Source organism: Euleptes europaea, chromosome 11 (genome assembly GCF_029931775.1).
Source record: "Euleptes europaea isolate rEulEur1 chromosome 11, rEulEur1.hap1, whole genome shotgun sequence".
In the NCBI taxonomy this organism is placed as follows: domain Eukaryota; kingdom Metazoa; phylum Chordata; class Lepidosauria; order Squamata; family Sphaerodactylidae; genus Euleptes; species Euleptes europaea.
Window position 1 is genome coordinate 1687203 of NC_079322.1, and position 18708 is coordinate 1705910.

At 45.6% G+C, this 18708-nt stretch overlaps 1 protein-coding gene and 1 non-coding gene across 2 annotated transcripts in view; one reads left to right on the forward strand and one right to left on the reverse strand.

The window, feature by feature from the left end:
- FHOD3 (formin homology 2 domain containing 3) overlaps positions 1–18708 on the reverse strand; it is a 437196-nt gene that overhangs the window by 254188 nt on the left and 164300 nt on the right. The window lies entirely within an intron of this gene.
- Positions 17248–17322, forward strand: TRNAP-UGG (transfer RNA proline (anticodon UGG)). Its single transcript has one exon. It is a non-coding gene; the product is annotated as a tRNA-Pro (tRNA).

Below are 18708 nucleotides of genomic sequence, written 5' to 3' on the forward strand. Positions count from 1 at the left end.
ATCCCACGAAGGGGGCCCATGTGCCACCCACCATCTCTACGAGAATGGGAGAGCCGTGGCAGTTTTTGTTGATCGTCTCAATACCCAGGAATGTCTACACCGAGGGAGGCGCCCTTTCCAATGCCCCATATCCCTAGCATTTTGAAACAGATGAAGTTTCCAGCTGCGCCACATATAATACATTCCAGAGCATGTTCACCTCTGTCTTTCGACAGCGACAGTGGGCCCCACTTCAACTTCAGCCATCAAAAATAAGCAGGAATCCTCCAGCAATCAGTTCCAGAGGGGAAGCGGCCTAGCCCTCTGGAGTTACGGCCACGGGAGGCACTGCGCTAGCAGCAGGGAATGGAAATCCTCCTCGTATTTAAGGTGCCATGGGACTTCTGCTTAATATTCTTCAGCAATCGAGCACTGCAGTGTCATTCTGCTGGTGATTCAAGTACAGCTGCTTTACAATATCAAAGCATGCTCATTAGACTTGCACTTCATTAAGATGCTTGCTCGTCTTCAACAAGGGTTAACAGAAAAACAAATCTGTAAGTGAATGCGAAAACACAGCCCCTTCAGTAGTTTGCCTATGAATGTGAATGAGGCGCTCTTTCGAGTATATGACTTTAATCTGCAGTTTCTGTGATGTGTTTCTGCTTCCTGACGTAGGAACAGAGCTGAGACATGTCTTATGTGAGGGTTACAGTTTAATAGGAACACAGATTGTGACCTTTAAATAGTAAACTACATCGCCAAGTTATAAAACATTTCCAGCAGACATCTCTAGTGGACTGACATTCATTCTATTTTTATCAAGGTCTTGGTGCCACAATAATTTTCGTCCCTGGATATCCCCCCAGGTAGTGTTCTGGGAGTCTGTCTCCCCCCCACCCCGCCCCATGTGTATGGGCCTGATTCAACCAAGCTGGCTGAATTAAAGAATGTCCTTCAGCTTATTCATTCATACATAAATTTCCAAGGGGGAAACAAAACACCTATTTACACAAACCCTATTTATAGCCTGTAACTGTGGGAAATCTCTCACTTCACCCTGTTCAATTTCCATTGATGTCTCATTCTCTGGCCATTTTTGCAGGGTCAATTTTGATGCTCTCTAAAAGCTCTTTTTTAAAATGCGACTTTAAAAATGCCTTTTCACGGTCCCGACACAAAAGGAGAAGTTCCACTCCCCCCCTGCACTCGCCTGCTCCTTTGTTCCTGTTTGCATAGTCATTAGCATATGCATAGCTAACGCGCTTCTGTTGTTTTGCATGGTTCTTTGAGGGAGATACTTCGCGGTCGGGTTAAATGGGCTCTTTAGTAATACGAAGCAGGTATGCGCTGGCTTCGCAGTCACTTCCGGACCATCTCCATGAAGCACAGTGACTCTTGCAATCCCATGAGTCCACAACCAGTGGCTTGGGCCCTATTTTGGCAAGTTAAGGGATGTCTTTGCATACCAAGCTGTGATGAGCCGCATCCTGCATTGTCAGGGTACAGTGACATGAGACCCAGTGTCAATCCCAAGGAGGTCTGCCATCACTCTGTACAAAGTGTTGTCTGTGTAGTGACCCAGCATGATTAACCAATGGCCATGGCCTAGACCAGCAGTCCTCAACCTTTCTGAGCCTGCATGCACCCTTGGGATTCTGGCAGTGGGTGATGGGCCCAGCTACAAAATGGCTGCTGCAGGATGCACGACTTCCCACACAGAGGAAGAAGCCCAAGGGCAGGTGAGAAGTGGGGTAATATAAAATATATACTAGGAAAGAGGAGGGAAGGAGAATAAAACCCACACTGTGGTGGAAGCTGTTGAGGAAACAATGTTATTTTAAACTATAAGGCCACCTAGCTCTCTAGTGGCCAATCAAAAGACCTGCTGGGCAGGAGCCCCACTTGGCCATAGCTACCTTCTAAAAACCCTTGGTGGACACCAGGAAAAGGTATCAGCGGGCACCATGGCACACGCGGACACCGTGTTGGGGACCCTTGTCCGAGACCATGCATAAAACTACTGGTTACTAATAGTTTTCAAAATTGTAATTTCTTAGTTATGCAAAATTAACAGTACCAATGATAAATGTATATGAAATTCAAGGAGAAAACCTCTTCTGTAAACCTATGAATATCAGCGACAGGAGGCAACATTGGGGGAAGGCCTTGGCTTCTATGTCCTGTTGTTGGACCGCCAGAGGAACTGGTCGGCCACTGTGTGAGACGGGATGCTGGACTAGATGGACCCTCACTGGCCTGATCCAGCAGGGCTCTTCTGGTGTTCCTATGAGAACATGTATAGAATGCCACTGTGGAAGACCTGATTTATGCAAATACTCACAGTCTTTATAAGTTGATGGCATACTCTGAGTGAGTTAAAGTTACAACAGAACTTTTATAAAACAGGCCTTTGTTTTTAATTCTCTATTTTAAGGGGCATTCTGTTTAAGGAAACAATGCCTCTGCATTCAGCATTTGCTTGAAAAGCCCTTCAAGTCAAATCTCAGCACATCCCTTTGCAGCTCTTTCTAATGAATTGTCAATTCACTGGGGCAAAAGAGATTTCCCTGTCCTCTTGTCAGCTTAAAGTCAATTAAGTTTGGCAGCAAAGGACTGCAGCTTCTTTGCAGTCAGTAATTCCTTTCTGTCCAGTCCCAGCATCAGTATTGTCTAAATCCTAGTCAGGATTGCTAGCTGAATGCCAGCCAGACTGTAAAGCTCACCAACTGGGGAAAGAAGAACAAAACACACATGAGGAAGCTTTCAGTACTTCTGAATAAAAACAACAAGCTCCAGTGTATGGCTTTTTAAAATGTCTCACCATTTTTTCTAATGCTACACCATTTTCAAGTGTTTTCATTTTTAAAGTAAGTGAAACATTCTAAGAGCCTGTCATCTGAACAGCACGACCCGCTTCAGTATCCGAATAGTGTACACTACTTTAAAAAAAGTAGCAGTATTCAGAAAGATATAAAAGGAAAACCAAACTGAAATGAATAGAAAGTAGCGATTGTAGTTCTGTCCTTTAGTAACACTTTGACTTTTAGGAATTTTTCAGGCAAAGTAGACCAACTTTTTGGAAAACGAAGAATGTCCTATTGAGGAGTAATAAAAACTGCACAGGTTTTGGCTAAACTCCTTTCAACGTCACGCACATTGACCAAGGCAAACCCAAACTACTCTCCCTTTAAGATTACAGAGAAAAATTCTCCCTCTCTCTCTTTCTCTCTCTCTCTCTCTCTCTCACACACACACACTCACACACAAAGAGTTTGAGGGGAAAGCCTATGATCAATCCATATGCAGGGAATTAAAAAATGTGTTAAAAATTTCAAAAACAGCGGGGGGAGGCCTAGGCCAGCAAAGCATCGGCATTCCTGTCAAAGTCACTTCTGGCACGCACCGGAAGTGATGTCAGCATGTCACCAGCAATGCCAGACATTATGGTATTTGGGCAAAAACTCTATGGTAAAACCTCCCTGCCCAGCTGATCAGCGGCGGGGACTGGAGTTTGGGGTCGGGGATCCCCCAGGACCTGGCGGGGGGTCTGGCAGCCCTGAGAATGTGCAGTTACTAAAGTTGCTCAAATATTATCCACTGCAAGGGACACACTTCTGGGTCTGATAAATACAAAAGGGACACACCCTGCCCAGTAGCAGCAGGAGGAGCCACTGCTGAGTGCCAGGGAGCCACACTACGGCCTCAAGGGCGTGCTCTCGACTTCCGAGTTTCACTTTACTGAGCAACACCTTGTCGAATCCGAGTATGCAGAAAATACTGCCTTTACAAAAGTTGTTCTGTACACCGCCCTTTGCGTAATAAGTTATGCATGCGTTTGTAGGTTATTACATTTTTAAAGTTTTATGATACAATACTATTACCATGAGCGAAAACGCACAGGAGGTTTTGCCTTGGATTTGCCACTCCTGGGACTTCAGGTCCCAGTACAACTACAAGTTGGAAGCCACAAAACATAAAAGACCCTCCTCCAAAGGCTCTCTGAAAACAGAAAAGTCTTCCAAAATGTACCGGGGGAGGTCCTCTCTGTGCCTCTCCAGACGATGAGACCCACCACAGAGAAAGCCTGTGGCCTGGCTAACGGTCCATGAGTTGAGCCATTTCCAGTCCATTTGGTCAAATCTGGATGTGGTAGAACTTCACCTCGAAAGCACACGGCCTCCCAGAAATTCCTTTAAATGGAAGAGATGTCCGTTGTGTGAGCCCGTGGTTGACCACTAGCCAGGGTGACTAAAGGGAAACTCCGCATACAGAGGCAGTCAACCTCTGAAACCCAGTGCTAGGAGTCAACGTAAGGGGAAGGCCTCGGCCTCTGTGCCTAGTTGTTGGGTCTCCAGAGGAACTGGTTGTGCCACTGTGTGAGACGGGATGCTGGACTAGATGGACCACTGGTCTGATCTAGCAGGGCTTTTTAATGTTCTTATGTTCACCGCAATGGGAAGTGAACATCACTCATCAGGATCCATGTGAAAAATATGTTTTGATTTTATGCAGCTAAATCACAGGGGTTTTTAAGCACTTTTTTGTTACTGAACCGAATGCAAGGTCGTCTTCACGAGCCCTCTTGAAATGAGGCCTACACAGGCAGCATTCAGAGTGACGCATAATACCTTTCAGGCAATGACAGATTGTCCCTAACATGAAATGCCTAATTCCAGGGGTGAAGGTCCATGGCATGGAGCCCATTCGGTTCCTCCACACTGCAGAAACAATGGGCAACGTGTTATTGATCTGTTTGGCCCGCAGGTTATTTTCCATCTCCTGAAATTGCATCTATCAGTTCCTTCCTGGAGGCTACAGTTTTACAAGTTTGGGAGCTGTTGCAATACAGTCCTTTGATCAATAAAGGACTAAAAAGCGAGTTAGTTTTTTCCCCCCGAAATAAAGATTTCCCACTCCCCTCTGCCCTGTAGGCAGGAGTCCATCAGTGCTGTATTTGCCAAAAATGCACTGTACAACATGGTTCACTCTCTCCTGGTTTTCCTTCCCTTTCTTTCAAATGGTCCCATGTCAAATATTAACAATTTCCCCCTCTTCAGTTAAAAGCCAATTTATTGCCGTGACGTTATTGACAAATTCTACAAACAGAAAAGTTTCAGGCTGAAGCTGAAGAAAACATAACTGAGGGACACAAACCTCATCTTTCGATTGCCTGAAAGCCCCTTCCTGCTGTGAACATCTATTAGGAATATTAAGCACCAGAGGACTCCGAAGAAGACAAATCCCCATTCAGCGGATTAACAATCCAAGACAGACAGCTAACAGTGTCGTTCTAAACAGTCACACCCTTCAAAGGCCGCTGGATTCAATGGTCTTAAAAGAGGCAACCTCTTACAATTGTATTGTCAGTACAAGAAATAAAAGTGAAAACTGAAATAGAATCAGAAGGCCAAAACTAACCCCCACTCCATCATTTATTTATTTCAGCTAGTCCAGGGTTCCCTAACCTGGTGAACCATGGGCACCATGATATCCCCGGACCTCTTTCCTGATGCCCATCAAGTGTTTTTACAAAGGGGGTGGGGTCAGGTGTGGTGTTGGGGCCAGCAGGGCGTCTGACCGGCCATTGGAAATCTGTTGAAGAGTTACTATTAGAGTTATATATATAACCTCACTCCCTGATGCTGTGTGGTAGGCTCCACCTCCTGCGGCAGCCATTTTGTAGTTGGCTCCACCTCCTGTGGCAGCCATTTTGTTGTGCCCACTACCCTGCCCACTTTCTAAAAACGCTTGACAGGTGCCAGGAAAGGGGTCAGTGGGTACCATGGCACCCAGAGGCACCATGTTGGGGACCCCTGCACTAGATCTTCCCCTAACAGGAGAAAAGGGACAAGCTGAGCCCAGTGGGACCACAACAAATGGGAGACCCACACTGATGGGGAAGGGTGGGTGGCCAGCAGGGGAGGTACCGAAGAGCATGCCCTCATGTGACCCCCCCCCTCCACCAATGCAGCCTGAAGTGATATATTGAACAGACCTTCAACCTTCATTGGAGCATCAGTTTCTTTTCTTCCCCACCCACCTTCCCCCTATATTTACACCAAGGAAAGCAAGGACAAACACCACCCACAAAGACCTGCAGGCACCGGCTATCCAGTCTTCCACAGAAGAAATAGGGACACTTATTTTGTGTACTTGCAATGTTGAGAACCCCAATTATCGGAGCATCAATGAAGACAATGAGGGAGGAGGTTAGATGAAAGTCAGCTCGTTTATTTGGCCAAAGAATCGCAGCTGGGTGGGACAGGATCGGGACCATCAGAGTCGAGACGCTGCCCCCGCGGGGCGGGGCAAAAGCCTTTATAGACTTTCAGCATTCCATTTGAATAAAGATACAATTTCCAAACACACGATTCTCTGTCATCATTAACTAATTAGCTTCTTCTGCACCTACGCGCCTAACCACACTGTCGATACATTTATGAATGAAAGCTTTCTTCATTGACAGCGGCGCCTCAGAAGGGGGGTAGGGAAGAGCCGGAGCGATCCTCTTTACAGGGAGTCAGCGCTTTTGGAGCCTGTGTGCGTGTGCGTGCTTGTGTTACTGCTTTGAGGCACATAGAGAGAAGGGAGGGAGGTTGAGGCTTGCGTGTCTACCCTATTCTCGTGCGCATCTGAACGATCCCAGTATGATTACCTGGGCACAACATCAACACTCCAGTTTTCAAACCAAGGACCACTCCCACACACACACACACACACACACACCCTGCCCCATACGCACTACCATCCAATGATAACCACGCTCTTCCTGTTTTCTGCTGTAACCAGGTATGGCACAACAGCTCCCACTAAAACACGTTCCCATACTGAACCATTCAAAATGTATGTCGCCTGTACGTAGACTGTACACTCCAGTCAATCACTGTGTCGGCTACCTTTTACGGGGAAAGGGGGCACCCCAACCATGCCCCCATAGCAAAAAGGAGAAAACAGGGACTGCCCTGTGGAGCAGGAATTGCTGGGGGGGGGGTGAGCTTACGAGTAAAAATCCAGGCCAGAGAGCCAAGAACAGAACCGCACAATGGAATTTCACAGGGAAACCACACACAAAAAATGCAAGGCCAGAATGACAGACCCAGACCCCTCTGCCCATGAAGGCATTTTTATTTAGGAAGCAGAGTCTCGTGACCATAAAAGGACAGCTTCTCGCCGTATGTTTTAATGATTAATTTAATTCCCGTATCTCAAAAGCCATCAGCTGGCATAGCTTTTTCATGTAACAAAATGTAAGACGTAAGAGCAAAAAGATTACACAGGCCAAGAATCTTTTTTTCGTTGGGAAGTAAGAGATGTGTCTTTGCACTAATTGCAAAAACTAATTAATATATTTATTTCCAGGGGGGAGGAGAGATCATGACACAGCCACTTCAAAAACAATGCAGTTGAAACAGGGAGGGGGGGGTTACACATCATAAAAACGTAGCAAGCGTGTGTACTATGAGATTGCTAAGCAGCTAAGGACTTCGAGCCATTAAGAAGCGAGTGGGGGGAGGTGAGCATCCAGTAAGGTCCTGCAAATCTGACATTCTTAATCCTTCAGTTACAGACAATTACAATGTATTAGGAAGCACACACTGAGCACCTTATAATATTCCACCCAATCTTGTTTTAACTCAGAAGACGAAAGCAACATGGGTGCTATAAAAGATGGTTTAGGAGTAGGAAAATATTCCCCCCCCCAGAATGCCAGGTATCGTGGTTCCTATTCGATGGTACAACTTTTGCACACTTTGTGCTTATTCTCCTTCATGTCTTCAGGTCTCAGAGCTGCTTGTCTGAGCAAGGTCTTCAGCAGGGGCCAACCTGCAAATGGCAAAATCGACAACTGCCCGTACACGTGCCTTCTCCGTTGTGGCCCCCACCTCACAGAATAGCCTCCCTGACAAGATTAAGAAGGCTCCCTTCCTCCTGGCTTTCCGCAAACTATGCAAAACTGAATTATTCAAGAGGGCTTTTCTATGCAGGCAATAGGGTTGCACTGTACAAAATGATTCAGAAAGTTAGTTGGATAAATCATTAGGGGCTGTGGTCTATACTAATGTGGTCTATACTACTTCTGAAACTAGCACCCTACTAAGCAATTTTTTGTACCATTTAGCATGTCGTGCTAAGACTTTATGTTTTGTTGCAGTTGTTTTTTCAGATTTCTGATTGGTTCTACAACTCTAATCCTATTGTATAGTTATATATATATCACTAAGGAAGCACTTGGGTTGCTTTCAAACTGGGTGTTTGGGCCAGTTTGGATGGAAGCCAGTTTGGGCCAGTTTGGATGGAAATGGAAAGCAAGCACCCCATCCCCATCCTGTTTCTGCAAAAAGTTCCACTCTTTTCTGTGATCTTCCCAAAACCCACTTTAGTGCCATCTTTTTGGAAAGACTGCAGACAACTTGAGGGGACTTCCAGGTAGACAGGAAACTCTGGTTCCCATCCCCGCACTCCCATCTTTCCTGCCCTGGAGCTGAAGGTGGAGATACCCACCTCCAGGTCCACCTCAGCTGGCCCATGAAGTATGCATGTCCTACGGGACTGAAATCCTATGGAAGCGTCATGCTGACAGAGAAATGGTCCTCGGAGCGCTGAACTGGGATTAATCCAAGGATCAGAACCTTGGTTTTTCTGGAGGGAAAACAAACCCCCATTTGCCTCCAATGCCTCCCTGCTATTTGGCTGCTAAGCAAACTGCAGTTTGACTGAAAGCTTTCCAAAACAGGAAGTTTTCAATCAGACACCATACCTGTGGGGACAGGGAAGGCAAAAGTGTTCACATTTATCTCAAACAGAGGACCTTTGTGGTGGCTAACTCGGGGGGGGGCATGTGGTGCCATGGCCCCTGCAAACACCTTTCCTGGTGCCCCCCCCAAGTGTTTTTAGAAAATGGGCAGGGCCAGGTGGGGGCTTCTTTCTGCCCAACAGGGCTTCTGATTGGTCGCTGAAGAAGAAGAGTTGGTTTTTATATGCCGACTTTCTCTACCATTTGTACAATCACCCTCCCTTCCCCTCCCCACAACAGACACCCTGTGAGGTAGGCGTGGCTGAGAGAGTGTGACTAGCCCAAGGTCAGCCAGCTGGCTTCATGTGGAGGAGTGGGGGGGGGGGAATCCAGTTCACCAGATTAGCCTCCGCTGTTCGTGTGGAGGAGTGGGGGAATCAAACCCGGTTCTCCAGATGAGAGTCCACCGCTCCAAACCACCGCTCTTAACCACTACACCACGCTGGCTCTCTCAAACTGGAGATGTGACTGGCTGTGCAGATATTTGGAAACATTGCTTCGGCAGCAGCTGCCCTCATGGCCCAAGGATGATCTTCACTGTGTGACTGAAGGTCAGCTGCAGCAGCCATTTTGGGGCTGCGCCCACCACGTTGTGTCAGGATTCCAAAGGTGCTCACATGATAGAAAAGGTTGGGGACCCCCTGGCCTAAATGCTGTGGCCATCAGTTCCCTTGGCACATTTCGTTGGATACAGGCAGCCTTCTGAGCCCTAAACTGGAGTCATTATAAATGTATGCGAGGGTCGCGTGAGGGAAATGTGCCCAGCCTGTTTACGTGCTCTGAACCAGAGCTTTCGCATAGGAACAGACGCAACAGACCACCGGTCAGCTGTGTCTGTATCATAACTCATTGTTTTTTAAAAGCAGGAAACTTAACCCAGCCCTTAGCCCTCATTCAGTGCAGGTCCTTTTTGTTTAATATACTGCTTTTCCTGCCTAAATATCTGGAGCCATAAATAGAATTATGAAGAAATTCTCATAAGCATGCAGAAATATAAAGCGGAGCGGCCGGGGGACACATGGACCGAGTGCAATTAATTCATTTGGGTATCTCTGTGAAAACTCTGGGAAAGAACAATTTGCTGGAGGCAAAGGCCTCTACCATAAAGGACACAACTCATCCGAAATGGAAAAAAGCTTGGGGGACTTTGACCAAAATTTCACTCCGTAGATCAAAAGCCCAGTACTGAGATGAAGAGGAAAAGTTGCTTTTTAACCCTCTACTTAATAACTTCTTATATAAAACACTACTCTTTAAACTACAGGGAAGGGTTCTTGACAGCCCGAAAGGAATGTTGTTAAAATACTCCCAAGGCATCATAGTAAATGTTAGGTTTCCGGTCAAGGCTATCAACACAAATAGATTATTTACTGACACTTGTGCTACTGATGGTTGAGGGGGGACATGACTGCTCTCTTTCAGTATTTGAAGGGCTGTCACTTAGAGGAGGGCAGGGAGCTGTTCCTGTTGGCAGTAGAAGATAAGACATGCAATAATGGGTTTACATTGCAGGCAGAAAGGTACCCGCTGGACATTAGGGGAAGTTTTTTTTTTACAGTAAGAATAATTACTTCTGGATGCACACCTTAACGTGGCGAGGGGAGTTGTGTGTGTCAGGGAAGCTGAGAGCAATACCGTAAGGGGTCTATACTCTATCAAGAGACTAAACACTTAGCAGAGTCACTCAAGACAGAATGGTCACAGCTAAGACATCAGACAAAGATGCATCCACCCCCTTAAGGGATAAATGGCCACATCCGCAGAAGAGAACAGGCAGTTCCAATGGGGATGGGGGCAGAGGAATCCCTGAAGGTTAGCTACTGGGCAGCAGCAGTAGTGGAAGGTGACACTGGCGGAGGGTCTTTCGTAGACAACGGCAGTGCCACTATGGCTAACCCTGGTTAGTACTGCGCAGAAGAAGGCACTGGTAAACCACTTCTGACCAACCTTTACCTTGAAAACCCTATGATGAGACAATCCAAAATGAAAAAAGATATAGTGCTGGAAGATGGGACCCCCAGATCAGATGGCACTCAATCTGCTACTTGGGTAGAGCAGAGGACAAGTTCGAGTAGCGCTGTTCTTAATGATGCGATTGGACTAAAGCTGAAAGGATGTTCAGTGGTTGACATGAATAGATGCAAAAGGAAAGTCTGAAGCTGTTCGACGCATGTGAAGTGAAAGCTGCACTGAGAGCAATTGGGAGAAACAAAGAACCAGGAGATGAGATATCAATAGAGCTATTCCAAGCCACAGAAACGGAGTCCATCAAAATCATGACAAGAATATGCCAACAGATATGGAAAACAAAACAATGGCCCACAGACAGGAAACGATCCATTTACATTCCAATTCACAAGAAAGGAGACATCAAAGATTGCAGCAGCTATGGGACCATCGCATTAATTTCTCATGCAAGTTAAGTGATGCTCAAAATCACAGCAAAGGCTGTTACCATATATGGAATAAGAAATGCCTGATGTTCAAGCTGGTTTCTGAAAAGAGGCGCTAGAGGTCATATTGCAAATATAGTCTGGTTACTGGAGCATACGAGAGAATTTCAGAAGAAAATCAGCTTGTGTTTCATAGATTACAGCAAAGCTTTTGACTGTGTGGATCCCGAAAAGCTATGGCTGGTTTTAAAGGAAATGGGTGTGCCACAACATCTGATCGTTTTGATGCACAACCTGTACTCTAGACAAGAGGCCACAGTTAGAACAGAATATGGAGAAACGGAATGGTTTCCAATTGGCAAAGGTGTCAGACAAGGATCTATTTTATCTCCCTATCTCTTCAATCTATATGCAGAACATATAATTAGGAAAGCTGGATTAGATTTAGATGAAGGTGGAGGGAAAACTGGAGGGAGGAACATTACTAATTTGAAATATGCCGATGACACTACATTATTGGCAGAAAATAGTGAAGATTGGAAACAACTACTGCTGAAAGTTAAAAGAGAAAGTGCCAAAGCAGGACTACAGCTGAACATCAAGAAAACAAAAATAATGACTACAGGAGAATTACACAACTTAAAGGTTGACAATGAAGAAATTGAAATTGTTCAAGACTTTCTATTCCTTGGCTCCACCATCAACCAAAAGGGAGACTGCAGCCAAGAAATCAGAAGGAGATTGAGACTAGGAAGGGCAGCCATGAAGGAGCTAGAAAATATTTTGAAGTGTAAGGATTTGTCACTGGCCACCAAGGACTAGATGACCCTGGTGCTCTCTTCCAACTCTATGATTCTATGATTCTAATTCATGCCATGATATTTCCTATTACTATGTATGGGTGTGAAAGCTGGACAGTGACGAAAGCTGATAGGAAGAAAATAGATTCCTTTGAAATGTGGTGTTGGAGGAGAGTGTTACGGATTCCGTGGACTGCCAAAAAAACAAATCAGTGAGTTATAGATCAAATCAAACCTGAACTGATCCTAGAAGCTAAAATGACTAAACTGAGGCTATCGTATTTTGGTCACATCATGAGAAGACAAGAGTCACTGGAAAAGACAGTCATGCTAGGAAACGTTGAGGGCAGCAGGAAAAGAGGAAGACCCAACAAGAGATGGACTGACTCAATATAGGAAGCCATAGCAAGGCTGTCAAAGAGAGGACATTTTGGAGGACTTTCATTCATAGGGTCGCCATGAGTCGGAAGCGACTTGACGGCACTTAACACACACACACAAGAATAATTCAGCAGTGGAATCGGCTGCCTAGGGAGGTGGTGTCCTCTCAGTCTTCAAGCAGCAGCTGGACGAACACCTGTTAGGGATGCTCTAGGTTGATCCTGCATTGAGCAGGGGGTTGTATGGCCCTTTCCAACTCTTTGATTCTATGATAATGGCAAGCTACTCTTGGCCATTTTTTAAAAGTCTTTGTAGCTTCTCTGTTTAGCTAAGATTCTTCAGATAAACTCTATGATTAATCAAAACTTGAATGGGAGTTCTGTGCGTGAGAAAACCAGTGGACATGTTTCTACTATGAACCCTGAAGCCTGAGGAGCCGATGCTGAAACCACATCTCCCTCCCACCTGCGCTGTCTCTGCACAAACTGACTAGCGGCACAATCCCATGGAAGTCTACTCAGTAGTAAGTCCTGTTAGGATCAATCTGATTTACTCCCAAGTAAATGTGCACAGGATTGATGCCAAAATCTGCCTGCAAAGTGTAAGCTCACCAGCCTATTGTGGGAGAAAGACTTTTTAACCTTGTAGCCCTTACAGACTGGAAGAGCTGCCACAGAAAGACATGGGAACGTCATCTGCCTACCAGCATCGGTGCACTGACAGCCTTTGATAAAGTCCCCCATGATTTTATAAAACCACCTGAAGGCCATAAACAGTAGAAAGGTGTGTGTGTGGGGGGGGGGGGGAAGAGAATCTTTTAAATAAATAAAAACATGTTGGAATTGTTAAAGGCGAGTATTTGTACGATTTTCTAAAGGAGGAGTTCCAGATGCCAACCTGGTGTGTCCCCAAATCCTCGACTTGAAAGATGGACCTAAAAGATGGATATTTTCTTTTTAGAAAAAAAAAACAATGCTAAAGAACAGAATGCAAGTTCCCCTCTAAAGATATGCAACTACTCTTTTTTTTGTTAGCAGAATTTATTCAAAGAATTTAATCTGTCTTAAAACTGCAAACAAATCTTCTAAGGAAGCCAAGCAGAAACTGCACCCTCCACTTCCACAGGGAGCTGCCAAGTGCCCTTTGGCACAAGAGGTTCTCCTCCTCCTTTCTGCCGGACGCCACAGTCCCACAGAACGCTTCAAATGCCCTTAATCTGAAAGTTAGAACCAGCCAGTCTTTTTCCAAGTGGCTTTAGGTCACAATCAACTCTGGAAAAGCCTAAATCAGTGGTTTTCAAACTTATATATATATATATAGTTGGCCACGGAACTTTTGAGTAGGGCCCTGGAAACCTGATACACTGAGGGGAATTCTGGGTTGGGCTATGAGATGCTGACCAGCCTGAAGACCTACTGCGCAGAGGCAGAGCAACGGCAAAAAAATAGTCTCTTGCTTTGAAAACCCTACCGGATCGTCATGAGTCAGCTGCAACTTGACAGCAGAACTGCCACAGAAGCTGTTTATAAAGCTGATAAGAGTTGCTACAAATATATCTATTTCTAAGGAAAGTGAATGCTGAACCTTGGTTCAGTTGTAATGCAAAACCATGGCTTATTTAATTTATTTAGAAAATGTATATGCCCCCTCTCCAAAAATGTGCTTGAGGGGGGCTTGCAACAAAAACAACAAAGCAACACTGGGTTCCCGCTTCCCTCACAGACTTCCAGCTGGTATCCCAGTCTGCACTGCAGCAAGGTGAGGGTTGAGGAACAGGCCCCGACAAAGACAGGAGGTCCTTATTAGCATGTCATGTGGAACTACACTTGAGCATCATCAAAGAACAAGCTCTGCTGGGAAATATCAATGGGATACCGAGTTCCCATTGGCAGCATTCCCCCACGGGGTATCAAGTCCCATCACTCAGCTGTCACTGCCAAAGCCCATCTTAGAAAAATCAAAAATAAGTGGCTGGGACGTTTGAGGCCAAGATCGATCAAAAACCTGAGAGTGAGAATTCCAGTGATTTCATAGAATCATAGAGTTAGAAGGTGCCAAACCAGCCATCTGGTCCAACCCCCTGCTCAATGCAGGATCGGCCTAGAGCATCCCTAACAGGTGTTTGTCCAGCCTCTGCTTAAAGACTGCCAGTGAGGGGGGAGCTCACCTCCTCCCTAGGTAGCTTATTCCACTGTCGCACAACTCTTACTGTGAAATTTCCCTCCCTTATATCAACATTAATGGGAACACATCCCTCACTATGTAGTGACTGCCCAGAGGAGAGGATCTCCTACAGGCAGCCCTCATACCTAATCACAATCTTTGACATGGGCTAGGGACATTACTGAATTAAGAGAGCCCTGTATTTTGTATAGTAAGCTACTCAAAAAGCTATGTCCTGAGGAGGGGTATGTTGTGCTCTGTGCCTAGAAAACTCTCAGTAAGGAAATGTATTGTGTTCTCGTGTTTATGATTATATTTTGAGCAGAAAGCATACATGCTTTCAGATCTCAAGGGGGCTTAAATGTTGCCTGCCAAAGGACTAAACCCTCAGACAGGATGTTCCTGATCCGCTGGACAGCAGCTTTTCTCATTGGCTCCATCCCACGTCCATCAGGTTCCACCCCTGACCTGCCCCCAACGCCGTCCGGGGCCCTTCACCTGGAGCCTAGTCTACAAAGTTCCTTCTCAGAATATGGAGTACACCAAGGCCTAAGTTCTGCCCCCTAAGCCTCAGTTTGCAGGCTTCAGACCACCTACACCTTTTAACTAGTCAAAATGTTTGCAAGATTACCCTGAAACCCTCATTAGGAAACCAAAATTTGAGTTCTAAGGGGCAAGAGGGCCGGTTTCTTTGACAGCAGAGCCCCCCTTTTATTTTTGTTCTTGTTAAGAAGATTGTTATGTTGCAGGAAATAAGGCTGTCAGTTGCTTGGATTTGTTTGTGTTATCTTAATAAAAAGCACATTAAGAATGAAAGGAAACAATTGTGGGGTGCCTAAATTATACTGCAGAAACTGCAGACACTCCACAGGGAAGAAAATTGTTCTTCTGCTACATAATGGACTACTGAAACCACCCCGAGGATAACAGTTCAATTCTGATTACTCGGCTCATTATTCTGCATGCGGTCTAACCATTCAAAAACGGTAGAGCAATTTCCTTCATATTACTTCCCCCAGCACTTTCTCCGGTCTATTTTAGGCATCTAAAAACTAAATCTGTGGTTCATAGAAGGCTCCAAAGGCGTGTGGGACAGCACAGGATGGGACTCACTCATTCAATCCATGGGGCACACCTGTCCTGCCTGTGACCCTTACTGGACACCCACACCTTACTGATCCTCATATCTTGCACTTGGCCGAAGGGTATAAGTATGTAACATTCAACATGCATCAGCCTAAATCAGGACTGCCATCTCCAGTCCCCTACCGCCAATCAATTGGCCAGCAAGCAGCTGGTCAGCAGCAGGGGGAGGCTAAGGCGGGTGCTGCAAAGACATTGCTGGTAGCGTTCTGGTGCGTACTGGAAGTGATGTCATCATGTGGCAGGTAGTGCAGGATGCTCTGGTATTGGGGCAAAATCTCTACGGTCAAAAAGGCATCTACCATAAAGTTTCTGCCCAAATACCAGAGCATCCTGTGCACCAGCAACATGATGACGTCACTTCTGGTGCGCACCTGAAATGACATCACCATGATGCCAGCTGAAGCCTCCCCCTATTGCTGGTTAGCCCCCCCCCCCCCGTTCCATGCCAGTTGCCAGGAGGGAGGGAACTGGCAACCCTAGCTGAAAACTAAGCTGATCAGCTTTGATTTATACCCACGGAGAAAACATGACTTGATCCTACATCTATTGGACTTCACTTTGATGAAACCTCCAGTGCACACAGAGTTAGGATTAGTGAGCATGGGGTGTAAGGCTTCATCCTGCTCCTCTATCTTCAGTAGTCTCTATACCTTTAGAACTGGACCGCAGTTGGCTGATCACAGGCCTGTAATTAATGGGTTCAGAGGGTCCTTTCTTTCTCACCAGCCACATTTCAGAGCTCAGTATGGGGAGACTCTGTGGAAAACATTCTTAAGACGTGTATGCGATGGATTTTAATGCCTCTTTTTATTTCCTTTTTAAACATGTGTTTTATTATGTAGATATCTCTTTTGAACCTGCATGTTTTAACGATGCCTTCAGCATCTTTTTATTTTGCTTGGGAGTCATTTCTGAGAAAACACTATGCTCCAATTGAAGAAAAGCAGACTTCTCAGGAAGTCTGAAGCATATAAAAGTTCTCGGGAATCCAACAAGATGTCCCCATGAAAGCAGACACCACATGTCAAACATACCCTAAACATAACACATTTGTATCTGTTAAGCCGTTTAGGCATCATAATTTATATGCTGCTACATATAAAGTGCCGCAGAGAGGTAAACTGCATTACTGCGGTCAAAAGCTCTGTTCACGACCTGAGTTTGATCCCGACTGAAGTCGGTTTCAGGTCGCCGGCTCAAGGTTGACTCTGCCTCCCATCCTTCCGAGGTCGGTGAAATGAGTACCCAGCTTGCTGGGGGTAAAGGGAAGATGACTGGGGAAGGCACTGGCAAACCACCCCGTAAACATAGTCTGCCTAGTAAACGTCAGGATGTGACATCACCCCATGGGTCAGGAATGACCACCCGGTGCTTGCACAGGGGACCTTTACAGGCAAGCAAGCAGCTTGAATCAAATTCTACAGAATCCTTGCAAGTTAAACTTATATCACTGGATGCGAAGCTGACAATGTGACTTTACAAAGCCATCACATCAGTTGTCCAGCCCTCTTTCCATGCACTGGCAAAATGGCTAGGCCTCTTGTGATTCAACAACTCCACTTTGTGACACGGCCTGTTGTCCCATGGGGGAGGGGCCATGGCTCAGTGGTAGAGCATCTGCTTTGGATGCAGAGGGTCCCAGGTTCAATCCCCGGCATCTCCAGTTAAAGGGAATAGGTGAGTAGGAGGTGTGAAAGACTCTCTCTGCCTGAGATCCTGGAGAGCCGCTGCCGGTCTGAGTAGACAAGACTGACTTTGATGGATCAGTGACCTGATTCAGCACCCTCCACCAAAGCCCAGGAATGGTAAGGAGCTTGAAAACAGATAAATGACTGCGGGTTAACAATACTTATTTGATCATTAGTAACGCTAAGAAAATTTAGTGAGGCATCTTTTGCAACATATTTTAGTGACTTTTTTTTTGTACATTAGGGGTTCCGTAGATTTTAACTAAAAGTACAGATACTGTCCGTTTCACTGAAGAAGGGAGGTTTTTGCTTGTGTTCCTCTTCTCTCAGATACTGCAATTCAGGCTGTAACCCCAAGAAAGGCCTGCTGAAGAAAACTGCTAGCCAAAAAGTGAACGAGCATCACAGCAGCTCCTGTGAGTTTTCTCCTGCCTCTGATGAGAAATGGTTTCATTTTATTTTTAAGCACAAGTTTTATAGTTTGGAATGTTTATGCTGGAAAACGGTTTGCTGGAATGTTTGATTTCTGATGAATTGTCCCAACCCATCCTATACTGAGCCGCCCTGAATTTAGACATTTGACATTAAAGGACAGAGTAGAGGGAAGTCCTAAAGACAAGAAGGAAGTCCTAAACATAACAGCTGCCACTCAGTTTCAGTACCTTTATTGGCATACCAAGGGCAATCAAGAAGAGTAAACCTAGCCACTATACTCATTTTACCTCACCTCTTAATTACATCACCAAGAAATTTGGCTACAGATTCAATAATCTCAGAACTTCGGGAGTATAACAACAAGTTAATCTTACTATCGTCAGCTTGACTAGCATAGTTTGATAGAAAACAGCTGCCACTCAAATCTGTACTGCCGTGGGAACACCCTACTGATGCTGAAACTGAGAATGAGCTGAGACTCTCAGTCTAGTAAGTTTAATGAGAAATGACCTCTCTTCAAAAACAATTCCAGGGTTCCCCAACATGGTGCCCAGGGTGCCAGGACACCTGTGGACACCTTCCCTGGTGCCCACCAAGTGTTTTCAGAAAGTGGGCAGGGCCAGGTGGGGCTTTCAACCCTGCCGAGCTTCTGATTGGCTGTGAAGATTTTTAAGAAGTTGCTTCGGAGGGCGCTGCCACCATGGCACTGTATGACTGAAGATGAACTGTGTTTGTGTGCAAGGACATATTTTTAAACAACATGTTCATTTTAAAAGGCATCCTGTTAAACAGAGCTTTGACCTGAAATGCTGAAGAATCACGACTGGAGTTATGCATGACCTCCCTCCCTGAGATTCTGTGGTTGGCTCCTCCTCTTGTGGCAGCCATTTTGGTGGTTGTGCCAACCACCATGTGTCAGAATTGCA